At 44.9% G+C, this 24900-nt stretch overlaps 1 long non-coding RNA gene across 1 annotated transcript; it reads right to left on the reverse strand.

The window, feature by feature from the left end:
* Positions 1-13706: 13706 nt before the first annotated feature.
* On the reverse strand, positions 13707-23128 carry LOC141409641 (uncharacterized). Its single transcript, XR_012430818.1, has 4 exons — positions 22970-23128; positions 20374-20496; positions 18138-18215; positions 13707-17388 (listed from the first exon to the last, which is right to left on the reverse strand). It is a non-coding gene; the product is annotated as an uncharacterized lncRNA (long non-coding RNA).
* Between the last annotated feature and the right edge of the window lie 1772 nt (positions 23129-24900).

The following is a 24900-nucleotide window of genomic DNA, read 5'->3' on the forward strand; positions in this document are numbered from 1 at the left end:
GAAAGGACCCTGAATGCTGGAGTCTTGCAGGCCAGGGTTTTAATCTCAGCTCAACCTCTTGGAAGTGTACGAGCTTGGGCACAGCTCTTAGCCTCTCTGAGACTTCATTTTCTGCCCACTAAATGAAGGCAATACTCACCCTGCAGAGACATTTAATGGAGGTGATACCTACCCTGCAGAGAGGTTCAATTGGGTAACATATGCACGATGTCTGGCAGGCACTAGCTCCCCAATCAATAGTAGCCATTATTATTGTCCAAACTAAATTTCACCCAAGAAGTGGAGTCATGATTTTTAAGCCATAAACTAATATGCATTTATTGAGGATCTGTTTTTAAGTAGGATTGATAATGGTTGTGAGAAAAACCTTGCCCACTCCCTCCAGCAGTTAGGGACCCAGACAGGGAGTAAATAAAACCCATGGCAATGAACAAGTCACCAACAACTCAAGCACGTAAGATACAAGAAGCGAGAGATAAAATTCTCCTAGGTGTCTGCAACTTTGGAGATAAGGGCAGTGAGTGTGGGCAGATGGAGGCCCAAGGAGACCCCCTGTCTAGGCCCCCCTGTGCTACATCACAGGTACCCCTCACAGGCCTAGTATCCATGCACTGTTCTTTCCCCCCCTTCTCCAGAGTTCGCTTTTTGGCTTATGCAGGTATTTTCCTTTCTGAGAGCCACTGGGGACTCAGAGCATCCTCAGGTTATCTGTCCCCAGGCCTAGCCGGCTCCTTGCTGGGTTCTGACCTCACCCTTGGCGTCAGTCTTATCAGGTGTGGACAGAATCGTCTCCCCAGCTCCTGGAGCTGCAAGCCCAGGATTCTCCCCACACCCAGGCCTCATCCGGTATGGTGGAGGAGGGCCAGGCACCTCTGGGACTAAACACAGTGGTCATCTGCCAAATCAGAGTGACCACAGGGGTCTGCAAACGAAGCCATGAGGCCCAGAATCAGGGAGGAAGGGTGGGATTTACATAAGTGTTGACAAAGAACAGAGCAGATGCCATGCTCCGCCAAGCAGGAAAGAGGGAGGAGGATACTGGGGAGAAACAGCAACCCTCCGCAGCCCAGGTCTTCATAGGGACACTAGCAAAGGTACAACAGGTCATGATGGGAATTTAGTGTCCTCTGGGAACTTTTTTCCTCACAGGGAGCATGAAGACCCAGCTGAGCTCAGTCTTAAGAAATGAGTCTTAGGGTGACTGAATAGGAAGAAGTGAGCTCACTGGGAACCAGAGAGGTAGACACAGACTCTTTGCTATTGGGTACCTGGGCAGAGATACCAGCTGCTCTGTGTAAACTCATATTCCATAATCAGAAAGGACACTTCATTTCTTTTCTTACTTTTTTTTTTTTTTTTTTTTTTAGACAGAGCTTTGCTCTTGTCGCCCAGGCAATGGCGACAGGCAATGGCGATCGTGCAATGGCGTGATCTCGGCTCATTGCAACCTCTGCCTACCGGGTTCAAGCGATTCTCCTGCCTCAGCCTCCCAAAGTAGCTGGGATTGCAGGCACCTGCCACCACGCCTAGCTAATTTTTTGTATTTTTAGTAGAGACGCGGTTTTACCATGTTGGCCAGGCTGGTCTTGAACTCCTGACCTCAGGTGATCCACTGGCCTCGGCCTCCCAAAGTGCTGGGATTACAAGCGTGAGCCACTGCGCCCGGCCAGGACATTTCATTTCTAAGGCACCTCTGGTTTGTTTAAATTTGTCGGCTGGCTTGAGTACACCTTGGGGTTAATGGCCCGGGGTGGGATGGGAGTGGGTGAGTATTTAATTAGAATTCATTCCACAGGAGCCTCTTTGTCCTGTTAGAGTCCGCTCCAACCACTTGTTTCTCTGCACAGGGACTGCTGCCTTTATTGGACTTGTTAGTGTCTGTCAGTAAATGATAACTCATTTGAACTGTCTCCAGAATCACAGTGGTGCAGGGTGCAGAAGTTTCTCACATTGGTGTTTCACATTCTAGGGCTTAGAAGGGAGGCAGGGATCAGGCCACTCCTCCAGACCATGGAGACAGCAAGCCAGAGAGCTGGCAGGCACCCAAGGAGCCAAGCCTCATCCTGGGGTGACGGAGAACCAAGGGAGATGCAGACCCCCAAGGGGACAAGCCTGGGACTGGCACCCTGTCAGCAAGAAACAAGTAGGAACACTGTGGGAATATGCAGGTGGACAGCTGTGGTCCAGAGAAATGGAAAGCCAGAGGAGCAGAAAGCATTTCCTTCCCTGCAGGTTACAGTCCACGCGCAGCCCCACTGTACTAAGACCTGTGAGCCACAGCCACGAATCTAGCCTTCAGAAATACTCACATCTGTGCAGAATGACTGGGTGCAACTTTGTTCATTGTACCCTTGCTTGAAACAGCAGACAACTAGGATCAATCTAAATCTCATCAATAAAAGTCTGATTAAATAATTTACAGTCTGTGCAGTCAATGGCATACTTCAAACAAAGCGCCTCGCCCTCTGATGGGGGATGACCTCCGAAATACATTGCTACATCAAACAAATACAACTAGGTTCAGAACTGTATATTATTATTTGTTATTTTTTTTACAAGGGGGCAGGTAGAGTGGGAAGGGAAGAGAATATATATCTATGCACTTGTTTATGCATAAACTATCTTTGGAAGGATTCACAGACTGGTAATATGGTAATATTTTATTCCTCCTGGAAGGAGGGTGCTGGGATTGGGTGGGAGAGATGGGAGGGGGCTGTATCCCAGCCTAGCCCAAACTTAGTAGTTGAAAGCATTCAACCCCCATTCATCCAGCTCAATCTCTGTGGTTTGGCTGTGGTGACTGGGGCCTCTCTGCACATGAGAACCAGGAGGCTGGTCCTGCCTTCTTCACAGGGCAGCGTCAGAGTTCCCAGGAGCCAGAGAGCAAGCCCAGTGCACACTTTCAGACTCTTATTTGCATGACGTTTGCTAAAATCCTTTTGGCCAAAGCAATTCACATGACCAAGCCCAAATTCAAGGCAGAGAAATAGACTCCATTTCTTAATGGGAGGAGCCACCAAATATTATGGTCACTTGTTTAAATCTACCTCACGGTAATGCGGGGACGATGAGGGAGGGAGAGACTTTTCTTTTTAACCTTTTGAAATTTTTGAATTTGAGTCATGTCAATATTACCTAATCGAAAATAACTAAAAGCTTAAAATTTAAAATAGATTTCCTGAGATTGGCTTCAAAATACTTCAGTTATTGAAGGAGATGCGGCAGGGAGAGGGGACAGTTGAGACATAGGCAAAATGAGATTGGCAGTGAGGTGGGAACTGCTGAAGCTGGGTGATGAACACAGGAAGGCTTGTAATAATCTACTTCGTGGATGTTCAAATTTCTTGCAGCAGGAATTTTTTTAAGTAATAAAAAAGAAAGAACTAATAGCAAAAACTTACACTTACTAAGACTTACATGGTAAGTGCATTGCCTGCATCATCCCCTCCAAGGTGGTCGGGACTCTTGTGGCCTTAACAGCAGCCTTCTTGAGTGGCAGCCGCAGAGTGGGGCTACAGACCAGCCTAAAACAGAGAGGAGAGCGGGGAAGAAAGGAATGTAGGGAGCTGCCTGCCAGTGTGGGAAGGACTAGTAGCTGAAAATCCAAGGGTTGGGATGGTATTTGGTGGTGGCAGGGGAGGTGCAAAATACTTGATTGTCTCAGAAACACACACAGAGCTTACAAGGGTTGGAAACAAGAAGGGAGCCTTTCCAAGGATTCCAGACAAACACTATGGGGCATGTGAGCACATTTGAAGGAAAATTACTCAGTAGGAAATTTTCTCAGTAGGTACATTTTCTCGCTTCTTATCACCCAGAATGGCCACATGTGTGATCCTGGACCTCCAGCCACCTACATGGCCTGGGCCTGGTGCTGAAAGTCTGGTCATGGAACAGTTCTGAGAATGCTCTTCTGTGGCCGAGGAGGAAATCCTTCACCATATCTCCTGAGTCCCTGGCCTCCCTAGCTAACCCTTAGAACTCTCTTCCTGCTCCAAATGTCTGCTAAGAGTTTTCCCAGACATGGCTTGGGCTGTGCCCTCTGAAGCCATGTTCAGTCTCTCTGGAAAGCTCAGGTTTTAGGTGAGTTCCTGTGAATGCCAGTGCATGCACCTGCAGATGCTCCTCCTGTGGCGGCTACAAGGTGGACACCTCTGCAGGGGAAGTGACTGTGGCACTTTCTAGGAATTCAGGGGTGTCCCCCACCCCAACTCTGGGCTAGGGTAGGTGACTCCTACATCATGCCCTATGCCTGTCTTTATTGCTGAATCTCTGCATTGTTTAAAATTGTTCATCACTATTCAAAGACTTAGTATTAAAGAATTACTGTTAAGATTTTAGGTGTGCTACAGGTATTATTAAGTTTTGCTTCATCCTTTTATTAAAGTATAATGTATATACTGAAAAGTGAACAAATTGTATGTGTACAGCTGAAAAGATTTTTAAAACACCTGTGTTGCCAGCCTGCAAGTCAAAAAAAGAGATCATTGCAAGCAGGATATTCATGTTCATTAAAAATAAGCTTTGTTCTTAAGGATTTACAGAGGAAATGTGATGTCTTAGGTTCGCTTCAAAATAACCTGGAGTCGAGGGAAGGCACAGACTAAACAACATTGCTCACAAATTGATAACTATTGAAGGTGGTAAGGTTTCCATAGGCCTTCTACGTATTCTCTGTCTTGCTCTCTGTCTCACATATTTAAAATTTCTCTGATAAGATTGTTAAAACAATCATTAGGAGCCTTGGCTTTAACTCAACCAGAGGTGGCTCTGAGGCATGAGGTAAAAGCTAAGAGATGAAATAAAAATGTCCCTTTAGGATATTACTTGGTAATTAAGAATCTTTGAGTCTAATGGATTAAATATGTAAATAATCTATCTTTTTAAGTGGGTTTTCATGTGCCTATCTCCTCTGTGTCACTGAGAGCTTCCTGCAGGTGCTGGGTTTTCTTCATATCTGTATCCCTGATGCTTCTGTAGTACCGTTCTTGGCACACAGGAGGTGCTCAGAATTGCTTGCTGAGCAGATGAATGCTTGAATGTTATATCCTATGACAAGGTCTCACAGAGCACCAAGGTGGCAAGGTGCCCAAAACTGTTACATCACTTAAATTGAAATCAACACCACCAACTTCTTTTCTCTTTTGTAGTTGCTTCCAAACAATAAGTTGCTTAAATCCTAAAATATCAGAATTGAGAGAGATTTAAAGGTCACTTTGTATAACCTGCTTACGTTATAGATGAGGAAACCAAGGTCCAGAGAACTAAGTGACCTTTTCAAGATCACACAGCTGGTAGGGACAGAGCCAAAGCTGGAGCTCATCCTTGTTGAGCCCCATCAGGCCTGTTTTTATTATATCATCCAGCTCCATGGCTGTTAATTTAACACACCCCAAATCCTATTTTCACAGGTAAAGAAAGGGAACTTCAAAGAGGCGAATATAATTTTCCCAAGGTCTTGGGTCATCGTGACTCCATAGCTCTATCGAAAACAGTGTTTGCCACCTTGGGTTATGTCCTTTACTTTAAGAAAATTTAAAATTCAGAAACCTTAATTTTAAGAACAGAGAGGTTATTCTCATTAGAAAGGACTTTGATGAATGTTTTTATTCAAGAGGTGAATTCTTTCAAATGTCTTTGAAATATGGGCAGAGTTTTTAAACTTCCATCTGCATCTAGCTTGCTAGGAACAAAGCAACTGTATAAAATCAGGCACAGCACAAGCCATGTCCTGTCCTGTCAAGTGTCACAAGGGTGCTTTCAACATTCCCAAGCCAAAAAAATAAACCAATCAAAGATCACACACCAAGACTGGAAATAAACGAAAAACTCCAAAAACAAACAAACAAAAAAAGTCAACCATTTTGTAACATGGTATCTTTTTTTAAAAACAAATTCATTTTTAAAAAGTTGCTAAATGAAAATGTTAGGATAACCGTGCCTTATAATTTAATTTTGTTGTCTCTCGAAGCAGCATAACTATAGTGGTCTTTTGTGCCATTCATGTTCTGGGCTTTTCCACGCAAAAGTATGTTGCGGCTTTGTCCAGTGCCTTTTTCAAGCATCTTGTGACATTTCCATCCCCCTACCTAACGGGGTGGCCGGATTTCTTTGCTGTTAAGAGGATTACTGAGACATTCCCTTTTATGTAACTCAGAAGACTCTGTAAATAACAAGTAAGAGCAAACAAGAGATGTCAAGGAGAGAGGTTACAAGCAAGGGTTGCACTTCAGAGAAGCTGGCTAAGGAAAAAGAGGTCAAAGAACTTTCTTAATTGACACTGATAAAGCTGGGGCTTGAGAAGCAGTGTCCTGGGTGCCATTTTCATAGGCAAGCAGAGGGGTTAGCTTACATTCATCCATCAAGGGTTAAGCTTTAAACCCAAGAACTTCGGGTGAGTCAGGGCCAATGACCGGTAAAGGAATGAGACACCTTATCTCTAATCAACCCTGCCTCAAAATAGCTCTCTTCCCTTGGGCAGAGACTCCCAACACACCACAGTGCAGGGAAGTGCCTGAGCCACACTTAGTCAGAAAGTCAATGAGTACATTTGTGCGCAAAGTTAAGTTAGACCTCTCTGCATGGAGCAAGGCATAATTTAACAACCCTCACTATGGCTTGCATCAAATCAGGATGTTCCAGCCAGGAAGGACCTTACAATTTACCTGGACCAACTCCTCATTTTACAGATGAATAAACTGAGACCCAGGGAGGTGGATGATTTGCAAAAGAACACCAAGGGAGTCAGTGGCTGGGCTGAGGGCTAAAACACTGCACTAGAGCAGACATTCTCTTTCTCTTGGCAATTCTGCTATACTCATCTGAAAAATGAATGAAACACTCATGCCCCTGGTCAATTTTCCTTCCGTTGTTAAGGAAGTCATTTCCAATGCTCCAGTAGTTTCTGAGTCAACACATTCATAGGCAGCTCTTGTTAAACTCTTTCATTGTGAGTCTCCCAAACTTCCTCTTCTATCTTCATACTCCCGACAGCTTTACTTTTGAGGTTCACTGTGTGGGCTGCCACTGCGGCTGGGAGAATGTTACAAATGGGTAATTGAAGTACTTGGGGTGTTGCTGTTAGGATGGGGTCAGAGAAAAATTGACACCAGCCTTATCAGCTGTTCACCCCTACTAAGGGTTGTGACTCACAGCTCAGGACTGCTGTTCCAGAGATGATCTGCGACATGGCACAGCTCAAACATTCTTGCCTCGATGCTTCCTACACCGCCATTTGCATACTGTGTCCCCTTTGTGCATCTGCCACACAGTATGGGCTCTGTCCAGAGCTATCAGAGGCACATGAAGTCTAAATAGGAATGCGGGAAAGTCTGGAGCTTGCAAAAGACTGCTGAAAACTGGGCAAAATAATAAGGATTTAGGACATGGACAGACAAAGGTCTGGAATGTGCTGTTAGAAAAATGCCTGGCTCTATCTAACTTGAAGGAGTTTTGTGTCATGTTATTACTATCCAAGACTTTGTGTGAGAGACTGAAGAGAAATACAGCACTAAGGGACAGGACATTCAATTTCGAACCCCCTTCATTTCTCCATGATTGTAATTTCTTAAACGTTCCCATTTATTTCCTGCATGAGTCATGTGGGCTGGACTTATTACAGCTCTCAGGTGAAGACTGGTCCTAGTTGTTCTTCATGCATGAGATTTATCTTTTCTAACAAGATTCCAAACTACTCTACAAAAGTCTCAGGGCTTTATAATTCCCACAAGGTTTCCTACTGACGGCTGAACATACAAGAGGTGCTTAATGAGTGTTAACTAACCATGTCCTGCTTGGTCAGCATCACAGTTTTAAACTCACTTCATGCTAAAGCCAGGTCATGCTATTCAGTCCCTCATTGCATTCATGAGAAGGCACAAGGGCAAAGAAGAATGATTGCCCAAGGTTTAAACCCAGTGAATGACAGAGCCAAGGCTCAATTCCAGGTCTTCTGAAATCACATCCAGTTCTCACTAATTCTTCTGTCTATCATAGAATGGAGAAAGAAAATAGGCTAAAGACATTTAGGTTAAAGCTGGTGAAAATTTTTTTGAAATCGTTCATTGCTGGGGGTGCGGGGGCGGGTCTTAAAATTTCCATGACAAAATTTTAAAGGACAATTTAACTGTTATATCCTTAGCTTATTACATAAGTTACACAAAAACTTCCATACATTTATGTAATTGTAAAAGTGTAACTTTTTTCTAGCAAGAGTTCCATCACAATCAATTGGTTTAGCAGAATAAAAATAGGTTTCTTTTTAGCTGAAGAACTAAAAATAGGAGGCAAATTAATATTCAGCAAATGAGATGAATCTCTATGAGGTATGGCTTCATTGTTCTGATGAATGAACACTAACTGAATGTGGTGTTCGAAATGTCTCAGTAACACGCATATTCATGTTCAAAGATGATGTCACCAAGGAACATCCACAAGCATTCACTGAGCACACAGCACGGTTCTGGATGGCTTTCCAGTTTACCACCAACTAGCTATAGGACCTTAGGTACATACTAAAGGACCCAACATTTTTTAATACCAACCATGTTCCAGAAACCTTGAAAAACACTTTACATGCTATTACATTTAACCCTTGTGACAACTTTATGATTTAAAACGAGGACCCTGAGTAGGAGAGTAGTCATTAATTTACTCAAAATGACATGGCCAATAAATGGCAAAGCTGGGATCTGTATCAGATATCAGTGACTCCAAAGCCCATATTTTTCCTGCTATACCAGAGCTTCTCATCCTAATTCATATTAGTATCACCCAGGGAGCTTTCATATCATAATGACACCTGGGTCTCACCTCAGACCAATTACATCAGAATATCTGAGGATCTATCCCGGATATTTTTTCCTGGATGTCTTTTCATCACCTTAAGTGACTATACTGTGCAATCAGAGTTAACAACCACTGAACTAGGCGTGCCAAGACTCAGGGACTTCAGCTGTAAAGTAGATGGAGATTTCTACTTTCTACTTCTGAAGTCACCAGAATGCTGATTACCCTGGGGCCAATAGCTGCCTGAGAAGCCCCAGTTTGCACCTAGAGTAAGCAGTTGTCACCCAAATTGTCAGATATTCTCCAAACTTTCTACTTAAGTGTGGGCTATAAGTACAGCTGTTTAAACTTCCAGGAATGGGACTCTAAAACATACAATTATTTCATATATGCATATATATGTGAACCTCAAATATCTGAGACAGATCTCAGTTAATTTAGAAAGTTTATTTTGCCAAGGTTGAGGATGCATGCCCATGACACAGCCTCAGGAGGTCCTGATGACATGTGTCCAAATTGATCAGAGCACAGCTTGGTTTTAAACATTTTAGGAAGACATGAGACATCAATCAATATATGTAAGCTGTACATTGGTTCTGTCTGGAAAGGCGAGGCAACCTGAAGCTGGGAGGGAGCTTCCAGGTCACAGGTACTTGAGAGACAAACGGTTCATTCTTGTGAGTTTCTGATTAGCCTTTCCAAAGGAGGCAATCAGATATGCATTTATCTCAGTGAGCAGAGGGGTGACTTTGAATAGAATGAGAAGCAGGTTTGCCTTAAGTAGTTCCCAGCTTGATTATCCCCTTAGTGATTTGGGGACCTGAAGATTTATATTCCATATATATATCTCTCTCTGATATATATATCTGAGATATATATATATATATATATCAGAACAAGACCCTAAAGCTCTAGAAAGATTCCCATGCCATTATTTTCTATTTCTTCCTTTCCAGATATCAATCATAGCTATTTGGGTGAAATCCCTATTGCTCCCAACTATTTTAGTGCTGCCTCTCTGCCATCATGACAACAAAGGTCTTTTGAAAAATGTTCATAACCTTTGACCCAGAATTCTTTTAAGGAGGTAAACCAAAAGCAAGGGGAAAAAAACAAAAAAGCTTTCGGAAGAAAGATGTTCACTGCAGTATTATTTACTATAGTGGAAAACTGGAGAAAACTCATATGTGTAACAGTAGGAAAACAATTTAATAAAATATGAGGTAGCCTACTAAATGGAAAAATGCTTATTGCAAATGGTTTTTACATAGAGAGTTAAATGATATGGAAAAATATTAATACATGTTAAAATGCTGAATTAATGCAGGGTACAAAATTATGTGGTGAATCTATGAGTTACATTACATAGTGTCATATCAACTACATATGTCTTTTTATACACAGAAAAAGGAAGAAAAAAGTATATTATTCCAAGGTTAAAATACCTAAAATTTAGAATATTTAAAATTGGGTTAAAGTACCTGAAACTGTTTTCACTATCAACCCAATTCTATATGTTTTGTGAAGGTGGTTATGGAGCAGGCCCTGTCCAGAGAAATTTTATATCTGGCCCTGGATACACAGATAAAGGACTTATAAATAGCAGAGTTGAAACATGTGAATCTGAAAGAGCCAGTCCCTCAAGATGAATCCTGAGTGGCTAATTGGACATAAATTTAATATAGAACCAAACGGCCATTTACTGACTAGAGATTACACACTACTCTGAGTTGCTGGAAAACCCACAGTCGGCTTAACACTGGGGCTTTCATAACTGACTGCTCCCCCTCATGTGGCCTGAAGCAACGAATAGGCTGTGCTCCCCATCAACTAATCAGGACTCAGCTGCATTGACCAATCAGAACCAAGCCAGTGTGAATTGTTCATTTGCATAAATGGACCTGATTGGGAACCCAGGTAGGACTTTTCTCTGTAAACGCCAAACTGTCTCTTTGTTCTCTTCATTTTACACTTGGAACTATGTTCCCTCGTCTATAAACTCTTCATTGGAATAAAGTCTGTTTCCTCTAAATTCCTTTTCAGAGAACTTTTGTTCACACATAAAACCACAGGTCAAGTGATTTTTTTGTTTGTTTTTGGAATGGGATGCACAGATTTTAAAATTAGAATCGAGGGAGGGGTAGCTAAGACAACTCAATGACGATGATCAATTCTACTTCAGGAAGGAATCGAGAAGAAAATGGGGTTCACAAATGAGTTAGTAACAACCAAGATTTCCACTTTAAAAGTATCTTCACATCGTTATTTCACGGGATCCTCAAAACCCCCTGAGGTGGTAGGAAGGTGATTGTTGGTGTCAGTCCCATTTTGCAGAAGAGAAAAATGAGTGTCAGGTGGAGTGACTCGCTCTGTGTCCTGCCGGCGGCAGCGCGCCAAGGCCCAAGACCGTCTGCTCTCTGAGCTTGGACCTAAGGCAGGAGGCGGGGGAGGCCTGCAGAGCAGCTCTGCAGCAGGTGGCAAGTCCTCTACCCGCTGGGAACGTTCAGGGTTATCAGCCCTTGGGAAGCAAGGTAGGACCCCCAACTTGCAAGAATCTGCAAGGTGGGAACCGCGCTACGCGCCTGTTTCCGCGGGCCAGGCCGTCCGCCCGCGTCGCGTGGCCTGCCTAACTGGACCTGAGCCCCCATGCGCCGGGTAGGCCCGGGCCCCGCCGCCGCGCTCTGCGCCCGCGTGGGTCTCACAACCATGGCCCCCTTATCGTCTCTTGTGCTTCGGTGTTTGGTTTTCCCTGTTTGACAGACTGAACCTTGTACTTTCGCAAATAACAAGTGTTTGCTCAGCAATCCAATCGGCACCGGGAAGATTGCAGGTGCTGCGGCAGGCATGAGAGGTCATGCATTCGGGATGCCAGGAGGTCCTGGAGTCGGGAGCCCTGCAGCCCCCTCAGGGATGCCAGTGGCTTGAGCTGAACCCCAGACTCTGCCCTCGAACTTGAAGGGAACTTGAAGCTTCTTTAGGCCAAGTTTTATTGAAGGGTGTCCTGGGACACAATTCAGTGACTAGTAAATTTTGGCCATCGGAAAGCTCTCTTTACCCTTAAGAAGGAGGAATACACTTAATGACAATTATGATAATAATAAATTTAGAAAGGCGATGGTAATTCTTTTTTTCCTAAATTGTCTCACTTTACTTCTTTTAAATTCAAAACAGGTCCCCTTTTTGCTGTTGTTAAAAAGGATTTTTTAACTTCTGAAATTAAAGCAAACTATTTCATTTTTGTTAAAAAAAATAGAACTTAATCCACACTTGAGATTTCTGTTTTTCTGGACTTGAAAATCTGCTTGTAATTTGCACAAATGCCTTTCCCTTCAAAACCTTTTATCCAAATAGAAGCACAAAGTTGTATTTGTCCTTTCCTTCCACAGAAGGCATTTCCAGTATCTTGCATACACAACAACTTGTTCAGGTTAAGCATAGTTTTATTAAAGCACTATTAAATGGTGCTCTTAAAGTTTATCTTTGCATTTTAAAAGGGATATAGATGTTGCCAAAACAGCAAGGATAGCATGTGGGGGTACTTTGCTGTTCTCTAAACTTTTTCCTCCCTGGAGTCACAGAAGTCCCTTCCTGGATTAAGTCACTCAGGTACTCAATACAGTGTTTCCTTACATCATTTAGCATTGTGCCCCTTAGCTTTACCCAGTGTCATTTTAATAAATGATCGGGTGAAGAACAGCTTTAAACTATCTGTAAAATTGCCATAGACATTCATTATGTTGCTTAACGTAAAAATACCTTTCAACTAATTTCCACTTGGACTTTAGTACTAGAATGAAGTTTGCCTGTGTTTTCTTTTGTCAGTTAACAAAAGCTGTGGAAGGCATGGGACCATTCTTTTTGCCTAGGAATCTCAGAACTTAATTTTGAGGATCCTCCTTAGCCTACATTTTCTGACATAGTTCTTATCCTACATCTCCCTTTCCCCCAATCACCATCAGATATTTCTTTCTGTAAGTTATTCATCCCATCTTTGTTTTAAGGTACATATATGTTCTTTTATGATTCCCTTTTAAAAATCCCAGAAGTGGGAGGATATAAAAATTAGTTATTGTAGACTTCCTCAAAATGTTCTTTCAATCTGCTTTTAAACGGCATATACAATCATTCTCGGTTTTGGCATTTGGTTCAGGTGACATTCACTTGCAAGTCACCTTACCAAAGTCCTACCCAGAATTGTGTACAATCCCAGCAAATGAGGCTCTGCTCCTCTCAAGAGTATTCTCAAACAGCAATGCATATCTCATCTAATGTATTACTATTTTGTGAGTCACTCACAAGCTTCAGTACTTTTTTTTCATTAGTAACAACTGACTCACAGCACACCTTGCAGCTGCAGAAGCCCCACCTGATGCCCAGACCCCTGGTGCAATGCAGCTGCTCTGAGATATGCTGAAACACCACAGCTCAGGAATCAGTTCTTATTTTCCTTCAAGTAGCAGCACTGATTTCCTTACTTTCAACTGTCATGAGCTGAACTCATTTTTCAATGAAGCCTAACATCTGTGCTTCCTTCCTTCCAGTAGGAAAATGTTATTTCCCCAGAACTTATTTCTTCAGTCAAAGGTGTCTGCCAGTTCTCAAGAGAGCTGTATTTACAAAGATGCCCTATAAGCAACTGGGAAAAACTCTTTGGGGTTCTGAGGACCCTTAGAGGAAAGGCTGATGGAAAAGAGGAAGGGAGTGAATGCCTCTTGAATCCCGGCTCTGGGCTAGGCACTGTACCTACTCCTTGGCAAATTTCTTTTAGCCTTATCAGCAGGTCTCTGATTTAGACACATTTATATGCATTTTTCCCATGAGAAAACAGGCTCAGAAGGGCTAAAGAGCTTGCTCAAATTGCATCACTGTTGTCTTAGTCCATTTGGTCCTGCTATAACTGAATTCCAAAGACTAGGTACTTTATAAACAACAGAAATTTATTTCTCGCAGTTCAGGAGGCTGGAAAGTTCAACATCATGGTGCTGGTAGGTTTGGTGTCTGATAAAGGCTATCTCCATTCACAGATGATGCCCTGAACACTGCATCCTCTGTAGGGGAGAAACACTGTTCTTCACATAGCAGAAGCATGAGGGAAGAGCTCTCATGACATGAACACCTCCCATTAGGCCCCACCTCCCAACACTGTTGCCTTGGGAATTAAGTTTCAACATGAGTTTTGGAGGGGACAAAAATGTTTAAACCATAGCAACTTATTACATGGTGAATCCTGGATTCTAGCCCAGTTGGATGGATGATGGGGCCCATTCCATATTCACTACAGAAACTGCTCTGAGAGAGTGAGGCTGTTAATATGCTCCTTCAGACTGGTTACACAGAGCACCCTATAGTTCAGGCCACGAGCAGGAACTCTGAGGCTGCAGGGCCTGGGTTCAAATTCCAGCTCTGTTACTTGTGCATGACCTTGGACAAGTTACTTAATTTCATGGGGTGCCTGTTTCATCACCTTTAAGATAGGGATAGTTGTTTGGAGCAAATTAGTTATTCCTGGCACAATATAAGTATTCAACAACTGTTGGCTATCATTATCCATTTATATCCCACTGGGTTTGCAGGGTAAAAAAAAAATGCTGTTTTCTTGCCCAAATAATGGTATTTTTATGTTGCCTATCACTTGGAAATCATTCATGTGGGACGGTAGACCCAGTAGTGGGGTCATCTTTGGAATGACCTGAACAGTTTTTTAAAATATTGATGCTTGTGTCCTACTCCTAGAGATTCTGATTCAGTTGGTCTCCTAGGCATGTAGGAGAAGGAACATTTTAAATGCTATTTAATGCCCTTAGTGGTTCCCAAAGTGTATCCCTGGACCAGCAGTCTTAGTATCACCTAGGAGCTTGTTTGCTGGAAACACAAATTCCCAGGCCCCACCCCAGACCTAGTGAATCAGATACTTTGGGAATGCAGCCCAGCAAAATAAGCCCTCTGCATCATTTGATGTCCATGAAAGTCTGCAAATCATTGCTCTAAGGGAAGGCAGTGACCTACAAGACTGCCTCATCCTAAACACAAGGCCCAAAGACTGATGCCAACCTACAGGGCTTATCTGTTCATTTACATAGGGCAGTGTAGCTCTAGTATACTGGTCTCCCCTAGGGCCATAATATGTCATGACTTTTTCAGTCCATCCTCTCCTAGCCCCAAGGAAAGCTGGGTGTTCATCAGAAGTTTCTTTATTAAATGTTAAAAGATATCAGCTGTCCTTTGCCTTGGTTATGCTCCTTTTTCTCTGCTCCCACTATTCTGCCTATTTTCCCATAATCAACACAATCTTTCTCTGGTATTAATATACTTAAGGAGGTTTTAATTGATTTTTCCAGGCTATAGAGACACTCTGCATCTTCTAGGTGACTTTGGCTAACTGCTCTGATCCCTGATGTGAGGCTCTGGCACTCTCAGAGGCAGGGGTATCTCTTTTCCCCTCTTTCTTATAGAGAAACTCTCCATAGCGTCACGTGCTTCAGCACCTGAGTCTTGTTCCTGCTTCCTTATCCATCATTATTCTCTTTTGAAAATAAAGAAATTTTGCATTAAACATTTGCCTTCCATGTTTATCCAAATTATGTGGAACTTTTGATCAGAAGATGCTTCCCTAAGCTCACACAATCTATCTTTCATCTGATTAAAGAGAAACACTATTGTAGCTTCTAGTGGAACAAATGCCATCTCTGTGCCTTTGCATTTTAACTTCTTACAGAAAAAACACTAATGTTTTCCTCATTGGGCCACATGTAACTACCTTCTAGGAAATCTAAACTAAAACTTTACGAATTCTTTTTATAATGTACTTATAAATAACTTTGCATCAGCTTTCAGCAACTGAACAAGCAGCAGAATTATGAAAACAAGGGCAAAAGAACAACAGTAGAGCATGAAAGTGGGAGAGGAAGCAGAGGAGAGATGATGTGAGTGAGTCAGCAAGGAGGGAAGGTAGGTTCTGAAATCTAGGCTAAGAGAAGCTATGCAGGCAAGTGTTACACTCAGCCTTGGTGATCGAAGCAAAAAAGGAAACACAACAAATATCATTGCTCTACAGCAGGCTGTTAAGGGAGGCTTTTCCTATTGCTGCAGAGTTGATTCCTCAAAACCAAAAACAAGGGGTGTTATGTGCCCACTACACATTTTATGCAGGGGTGCTAGATCATCCACACTGACCTTGCTAAGCAGTGACCCTAAGCCCATCACCTACCTCAGGTGTGTGCAGCAGAGGGGAAGAGGTGAATGAGGAGGACTAGAGAGGGGGAACTTATTTCAAGAGAGTTGTCAGTATGCTGAGAACATGAATCATCCACTTCAAGTGAAGAGAGCCACTCAGAGAAGGTAGGATGTCTCCCAGAAGGAGAGACTGACAGCTTGCTTCCTGGCTGGATTTTTCAGAGCCCTAGAAACAGTTCAGCCTTAAGCCATCACAGGACTGAGACAGAATGTGAGGAGAGTAAGGGCTGAAAAACAACCTATTGGGTACTATGTTCATTGCCTGGGTGACAGATTCATTCCTACTTCAAACCTCAGGAATGTATCACACAATATACCTTTGTAACGAGGCCGGGTGCGGTGGCTCACGCCTGTAATCCCAGCACTTTGGGAGGCCGAGGCAGGCGGATCACCAGCTCAGGAGTTCAAGACCAGCCTGAGCAACGTGGTGAAACCCCGTCTCTACTAAAAATACAAAAATTAGCCGAGCGTGGTGGCACACGCCTGTAATCCCAGCTACTCAGGAGGCTGAGGCAGGAGAATCACTTGAACCCGGGAAGCAGAGGTTGCAGTGAGCCGAGATCGCGCCACTGCACTCCAAGTTGGGTGACAGAGTGAGACTCTGTCTCAACAAAAAGAAAAAAAGTCTGCACATGTACCCCTGATTCTAAAATAAAAGTTGGAAAAAAAAAAAAAAAAAGAATGTAGGCAGAGGGTTTTTAGGAGGACTAAGAACTCTCTGTCCTAAACTCCCTGTGTCCCAAGAGTTTAGGAAAACAAAGACTGGAGGCTGAGTTTTATGATGCCTGTGATGTAATCTGATATCTTTGACATAGGCAGGGTGATACTGTGTGTGTTTGCTAAGCTGTATACTCTTACCCACACTCCAGAGGCAGCTACCATGAGGATATATAAAGTTATCTTTACCTTTGAGCAACACCAGAAGTTTTGCTAATTAGCATAATGAATACTTAAAATGGGTTTCATGTTGTGAAATTAGCAGTTCAAAATATTTGAAAGACTCTCCTCATACTTGCATGAATTGGGCAGAGATTTAGGGGAGACTGTAGCATAAGCCCTTAAAGCCACCTAAGGCTCGGTCCTTAAGTGGTTCTATAACCAGCAACTGGTTCAAAGGAATCTGGCTGTCTGATGCTAACCCTCCAGTTTATTTGAATCTTGCCTCTATAATATCACCATATTCACCCTCAATTAACCTTTCATGCAAAGGAAAGGATCTTTCATGATAACCCAATAGCAGAATTATGGAGGAATAACCAACCCTCATCTTCCCTCTACATAGTAGCGGCTGCTATTATCTACCACAAAAAATCCAATGGTCGTGGCTGGCCAAAACAGCTTAGGACAGTTCATCACACTGAAGCTCACCTGAAAAAAAAATCGAAGGTGAATGATGGCTGGAGCTACCTGGGATGGAGGAGTGAAGAGAGGGGCTGATTGCATGTGGTGAGCACCCCTAGAGCTGAGCAGAGCAGAGAGAGGAGCACAGCTTTGGGGCAGTCATCTCAAAGGAGACCCCACCCAAGAAGACTAGCTGCAGGAGTGAGATGGCACCAACAGAAAGCTGGTTCTTGCAGGGGGACTACTGATGTAGGAACCGAGGGGAGAGTTGTTAGGGGACCACCAGTGATTAGCTTGCCTTGCCAGAGAACTTTGTGGTTGGATGTCTCCGAAAGGCTCCTGGAGTGAAGAGCCACACACTGAGTCAATGAAGTCTTAGCTGCCCCTTACCTCTCCTACCTCCCATTTACCCTCTGCCACCCTCGAAGCAGCCAGAGGCAGCAGAGTGAGGGGCAGAGCAGTGGAAGAATAAGGAGGGAAACTAGTCAGGAAGCTGACCACCTTGCTCCCCAGCACCCGCTCTCCATTTCTATAGGCTTTGGGGCCTTATCAGGCCCAAATTAGGGCAGAAAAAAAGCTTTATATTGGATTTACATTGAAGCTTTGATGGGAGACTGGACTGAACTTTCCAGACCAAAAAATTAGGTGTTTAGTAAAACCTGAAAGTGACCAGAAAAGCTTTGGAATATGCCTGGCATTTCATTCAGGAAAGTGGAAGAATAATTAAACAGAGTGAGCTTTAAAAGATGGCAATGAGAGAGAATTCAGCTGCTTACTTTTCGTATCCAACCGAGTTCAACTTGATCGATCTTCTACAGGTTTCATTATTGAATGAAAGGGACTCAGTGTCTTTCCTGTAATTTTTCAAATTATTTATTCTTATATCTCATTCAGTAAAAATCGGGGGATGGGGGTGACAGTTTTCAAGCGTATTCTTTAAAACCACAAACTAGAGAGCAGTGGGGTTGGGAGGTGCAAGGATATGTATGGGTTCCCATTAGTGCTAAAACAAATCATATAACAAAGCTTGGCAGGCCAGGATGGGTTTCAGTGGGCTAACATCAAGGTGTAGGCAGGGTTGCATTCCTTCTGGAGGGCAGAATCTGTTTCCTTACTTTCCAGCTTCCAAAGGCTGCCTGCATTTCTCAGCTCATGGTCCCTTCCCTGCCAGCAGCAGGGTAGCATCTTCAAATTCCTCTCTGACCCTGGTTCTCCTGCCTCCTCCTTTCACATAGAAGGACCCTTGTGATGACATTGGACTCCCCCAGTAATCCAGATAATCCAGAATAATCTTTTCATCTCAAGATACTTAATCACATTTGCAAAGTCCTTTTTGCCGTACAGAGTAACACTGTATATTCACAAGTTTGAGAGATTGGGGAATGGACGTCCTTGGAGGACCAGTCCTCTGCCTATTACAGGAGAAGCCCAGGTGCATGAGCTGGACCTGTGATTCACCTCTCAGAGAACACCCTCCCCCTTGTCTGTGGGTCAGCCAGGAATAATGATGACAGAGAGGAAAGAGGCTCTGCGTAATCTTGGGGAAAGTACACAATCTGCCAGTACTTCAGTTTCTTCATCTGTGAAATTATAGCCTTAGCTGTCCCTAAAGTCCCTTCCAAATCTAAGCCCTATGCTCCTTTTGTCTTTTGGCAAAATAAGCATTTGAAGAAATCTGGCTATCTCAAGAACCCCAACCGATCTTCTAATGCACACTGCCAGGCCTCCACCACCCCGGGGCCAAGAGGGCTCTGACAGCTGAATTGTGGAAGTCTCTGGGTGAAGCAAGCAGCCCTTTGCTTTCTGCAAGGGATGAAGAGGGACAAGGAAGGCACTGGTGGGAGGCTTGGGGTGAGAGGTCTCTCCACCAGGGCAATGAGTTATCCTGTCCCTTTCTACTGAGTCACCACTGAAGGCCTTGGGCAATTGTGCCAGCCAGGATCACAGAAGTGGCTGCTGACTCAAAGCTAACAGAGTGGTCCAGGGAAGCCCCAGTGGAAAGAGTCATGGCCAGGCCCTCACAGCCCTGCTCTTCTCAAGTTAGCATCGACTCCCTGTGATCTCTCTGGAGCCTCAGACTCTCAGAAGAGCAGGTCTCAGAACACTGGAGAGGAAAGGAACCTGAGACACCATGTCATAAACCCTGCCCACCAACCTCCCTATCATGTGACTTCTTGGGCTGGTTGTGTTTTTGTTTTCCAGCTACTCTGATAAATCACATTGTTTGGATGGCTGAGCTCTGTCTCTGGTCTGACCTTAAAATTGAGGTTCACTTTGCCCCTCAACCCCATGGGTCCAGCTCTCAGGACTTCTCCAGGCTACCTTTATCTTCCATTTTTTAGGGAGTGTCATCTACCAGCAAGAGCTCTGAGCCATAAATCAGGAAACCAGGGCTTCCTGCTTCTGTCCTCTGACCAGACAGAAATGGAACATTCACCAAGTCACATCCTCTCTTTAGGACTCATCAGGGTTTGACTGTGTTTTCCCCAGAGTCCCTTCTAGTACCAACAGGAGAGGATCAGGTAATCCTAAAAGTCCCCTTCAATTCTGAAGTCAGTCATCCCCTATCAGAGTTCCTGAACACAGCCAGGCTGGCTCTGCCGGGGATAGCTGTGGCTTGTGACTGCCGTGCCTCTCCTCCTCCCAGGAAGGTACAGAATCCACAGCCTCAGGAATGCCAGGCATTCTGCCAAGGGCGCCCTTCCTTTTCTAGGTCTGGTTTCTCAGTCTCTCTCTTCCCAATCTAGACTAGACTGTCACCTCCACTCACCAATCCCGTGGAGGGATCAGGGATGGGACGGAGGAGAGTCAGAAATTGAACTGCGACTCTACTCCTCATCCGTGTGGCAGGCCTGTCATTCCTCCTCCAGTCGGGCCTGTCTAACCAGACCAGCACTCAGGTCACTCTGCGCATGAGTGGGGAGGATTCCTGCCTATCCAGTGACCCTGCTCAGTGGATAGATGTCACCTCTGTCCCTGGAGCACCCGAAGCACCCAGGGGCCCCCACCTACCTGTTTCACTTCTCCAGGGCCTCCACGTAAGGCCACCTCCCCCACCTCAGGCGTGATCCCAGTTTGCCAAGGAACGCTTATCTCAGGATGTTTTTGGCACCTTCTGGGCCACAAAGGTGCTCCCTGTAAGAGAACAAACCGCACCAGGTTGCCTTTTGACACATCTATTTCAGGGTCAGTTGGCATCTTATGTTCCCCCTAAAAAACTGAACAATCTTTTTTCTCTCATCCAGTAAGAAAAGTCTTCTTTTTATTTTTCACATGGGTTTATGCACCCCCCTCATCTTTTCAGAAGGAGGCTCAATGCAAGTATCTGTGTTATAAACTAGCTTCCGACACTGGCCCTGCCCTTGAGTGGACTTAGCCTTCCTAAGACGGGGCTCCTTTTCTCCTGGGCATGTGCTCGGTTGCTGGAGAGAAAGGCCTATTGTTCTTGATGTGCCCAGTACACTCTGCCAGGCAACACGCTGGGTGTTCCTCCCAGGAGGTAGAAAACCACCTCCCCAAGATCGGATCATTTTATACCTTGTGTTTTGTTTGGTTTTGTTTCCGGCCTTTCCTTCTTTGCTGTACCTCCTTCCCGAGCGCTCAGAGCCCATACAGCACTTATTTCTTTCTGTTCCCTTTGCACAGAGAATTGCCTTTTGTATGCCTTTGATGTGATTGCTCAGCTTCCAAGGGAGGGGAATGAGTGTCTCGTCTCTCCCACCTAGAGGCTCGTGCTGCCTGTGGTCAGAAAGAGAGCGAACAAAGGCGTGCTTGGCCCTGAGGGAGGCTGGGGTTGGGCCCAGGCGTGGAATGTAGGGTCTCTTCTACCCCGAGGCGGGAAGTCGAGCAGTGCTTTGGGGTCTGCGGGGCTCTCCAGCGATGACTTGGGGTGCTCATGAAAGGGCTGAGCTGGGCAACAATATGAGGAGAGGTTTTGCCTCTTGGTCCCTGTCCCATCTGCTTAGAGTATCCGGGTTGTCTGGGGCTCCGAGGGAGGAGCACTACAGCAGGAGCCAGGAGTTCGCCTGCCTCTGCCACGGTGTGACCCCGCATGACACTGACCCTCCCAGGGGGAGCCTCCCTTTCCTGGCCCTTGAGTGGGGCAATAACTCCTGCCCCACCCGCTGGCTTTCTGGGTCTCATGTGGTGAGGAGCAAACACGACACTCTCTGAGGAAACGCCGTAAGAAGCAAGAGCCCTTTGTGAGTCAGAGGTGGTGGCTCTTGCTGGCTTTCCCACTGTTTACCAACCGCCCCCAACCCAATTTCCCGTGAGCATCTAGTGACCTCATGCTACCCCCTTGTGGCCAAAATGCGACTCCTCATTCATTGCTGTGAAATTACATTGCTATTAAAATCGTAAGAAAAAATAATGAAAGTAATTTAATAATAATGAATATATAGTAATTAACCCAGACCAGAATGCTTTACTTTTCATCAATAAAGCCATAAAATATAATTTTTAATACCTTTTGGTGTAGGAAATGGCGCATGAAGAAAAAAGTGCTTAATGTGGGCCCAGACCCAAGGTGAGCGTGGGGCTGAGGGAGCCCTTCCCCGCCGCTACCCAGCTGCTGGCGGTGCCAGGGAGGCCTGCCCGAGGCCAGACGGTGGCCACTTGCCGAGGCACCCCTGAAAGGGCCTATATGTCCCCAAGATGAGGGGGCCAGGATGAGGGACAGGTGAGAAAGCACTTGGCCGCTCTTCCTCAGCTCTTTAAGATCTTTTCAGGTCCTTCAGGATTACAAAACACTTTAATGACGATCTTTTTGTTTACTGAGATAGAACCGGTTGTCTGGAGGGAAATTAGAGCTCCTACATATTGAAAAATAAGTGACCAATAACTGCCTTGTTTCCTCGTTACAATCTCCTTCCTCAGACACAACCTCACTGACCACTCACCACAGTCCTGAAGCAGAACTGTCCTCATTTTCAGACGAGGAACTAAGAGGAACCTGGAGTCTGAGAGATCATATGCTGGTCAGATGGAGCAACAGCTCGAACCCAGGGATTCTGATTTCAAACCCCTCACTTTTTTCTTTTCTTTTTTTGGGGGGAGGATTTGGGGGGACAGGGTCTCTCACTCTGTCACCCAGGCTGGAATACAGTGGTGTGAGCACAGGTCACTGCAGCCTCACACTTCTGGGCTCAAGCAATCCTACCACCTCAGCCTCCAGAGTAGCTGGGACCGCAGGCATGCACCACCACACCCAGCTAATTTTTGTATTTTTAGTACAGACGGGGTTTCACTATGTTGCCCAGGTTGGGGTCGAATTCCTGAGCTCAATCAATCTGCCTGCTTTGGCCTCCCAAAGTTCTGGGATTACAGGCATGAGCCACTATACCTGGCTCCCCTCACTCCTTTTACTATGTCAAGGGCTTGGAGTTACTGGGTGAATCCCAGCCCTGCAAAATGAGAACAGTCTATATGGAGAGGAGGAAATGCTGCAAAAAATGTACCAAGACTTTTCCTTCCACACCTGTGGAATAAATCTAGTCAACAGTCATCCTCTAGTCATGATGAATAATCTGGAAACTCATGCCTTTGACCTGGATAAGTGCTTTCCTTCTCCCTTCTCCTCTGGCAGAGATTCCTTCAGAATACTCACCTCTCCAGATGTCTTCTTTACTTTCCTGACAGCCTATGCCCAGGTTTCTGAGGAGTTTCCTTTCAGACGTGGCTTCCTGGTGTTGTAACTGGGATGCAGTCTTGCCCTCTGTGTCCCTCCAGCCGCATGTCCTCCCTCTCTTTCTGAGAAGGCAGGATCATGGACATCTAGAGGCCTACTGCAGAAGTGAGAATTTTGTTGACTTAGTGCCAAGTAATGTCCTGCTTTGATGAAACCAATAAGCACAACACTGAAGAGCTTGTGAGGGTCTGACCGTGCAGGAAGGTGCAGGTGGACAGGCACAGAAACCTAGAGCACCCCGGAAGGCAGTTGGACACCCCCTCTAAAATGCTGCTGGTTGCAGTACCAGGCATCCAAAGAAGGGTTACCAACACTCACAGTGCAATGAAATGACACACAGGCTCACTTTCTTAGCAATGGGGACCTGAGCCAGTGTGCAGAAAGCCTTCTTCCAGATCTTCCATGACTGGGGTACACTAAGTGAGATCATATTTGGGTTCTTACACTGTCTAGGAAAGCTCATAGTTCATAAACATCTCTTGTGTCCCAGTCCCTGGCATTTTTTTATACATCCTCTCATAAACATCAGGAAAACCCTCTGAGGTAAGGATTATTTGCCCTGTTTTGCATATTAGTAAACTGAGGTTCAGAGAGGTTAACAGACTTGCTCAAGATCACGAAGCTAATTAGGAGATTCAGGGCATGATGTGAACTCCAGAAAATGTTACACCCTTGAAACTATGGTTTGCCTGACCAAGGACACCTCTGGCCACTTTTCTGCTTTAGGGCAGAAGGGAGTTCCTTGCATCACATTAGATGAGTGCATATGATCTTTCCATTGATTGCAATTATACATTGAGTGATCAGGTAACTTGGTTACGCATGGATATGCCTGCACCAGAATTGGCCATTGTGCCGGTTTTCTGCCCCCTTCATCCACCACACACAAAGGCCAAGTCATGATTGTGTCAGTCCCTGTGGCCTCATTCGTCTGTCTGCCACAGATGTCTGAGCAGCTGTGGGGCAACTGACCAAGAACAGAGAGAACGTGGGCTTTGGAGCCAGGCAGGCTTGGATTTAAATTATACCTCTGCCATATTTTCAGGACAAACTACCCAGATTCTAGGATGGGGATGGGAACAAGGAAAGGTGGAGAGGAAGTTAGGGTCAGAATCATGGGACCTCATCCTAGTTCTGAGAAGAGGAGGGGGCAGGCGCCAGGGCCACTGCCCTACGCCACCAGCCCTCTCCGGAACAGTCGGGGCCCACTGCTGGTCACTGGCAACCCTCTGCTCAGGGGACACACTTTCAGGGGGTCAAAGAAGACTCGGGTGGTCTCCCAAATTCTTTCTCACACTGGTCTAAAACTCTTTTAAGGCTCTTTTAAGCTAAATGTAAACATCCCTGGAAAGTTTACAGTGTGAGGGAAGCAGCATGGAGCTCAGGGGAGCACTTGCTGTGGAGCACGGTGGAATCCAATCTGTACACACGAGCAATAAGCCTCTGTCTTCTCATTTCCGACATATAACAGCTAATACTATAATAAGAATGGCTAACATTTCCCCCTAGCTGTTCTAAATGCTTTTTATACATAAGTTAACTCCTTAAATGCTCACAACAGTCCAATTCCCATTTTGCTGGTGCAGTGGGCACATAGGTCCAATCCTCTGCCCAGGGTCACATAGCTGGACCTTGAAGCGAGGCAGTCAGGCAGCAGTGTCCCTGTGTGTCACCTCCACACCGTTCTGGTACTCAGGAGAATAATGAGGCCCTCCTCTTAGGTATGAAGGCAGGATTAAGTGAGACATGCATCTAAAGCTTCTGGCACAAAGCAAGGACTCAATTAATGCTCCTTGCTTTCCCTGGCCTTTTTCATTTGTGAGGAGACAGCTCCAGCCCACCTCTCTCAG

The sequence above is a fragment of the Macaca fascicularis genome, chromosome 2 (genome assembly GCF_037993035.2).
Source record: "Macaca fascicularis isolate 582-1 chromosome 2, T2T-MFA8v1.1".
Lineage (NCBI taxonomy): Eukaryota > Metazoa > Chordata > Mammalia > Primates > Cercopithecidae > Macaca > Macaca fascicularis.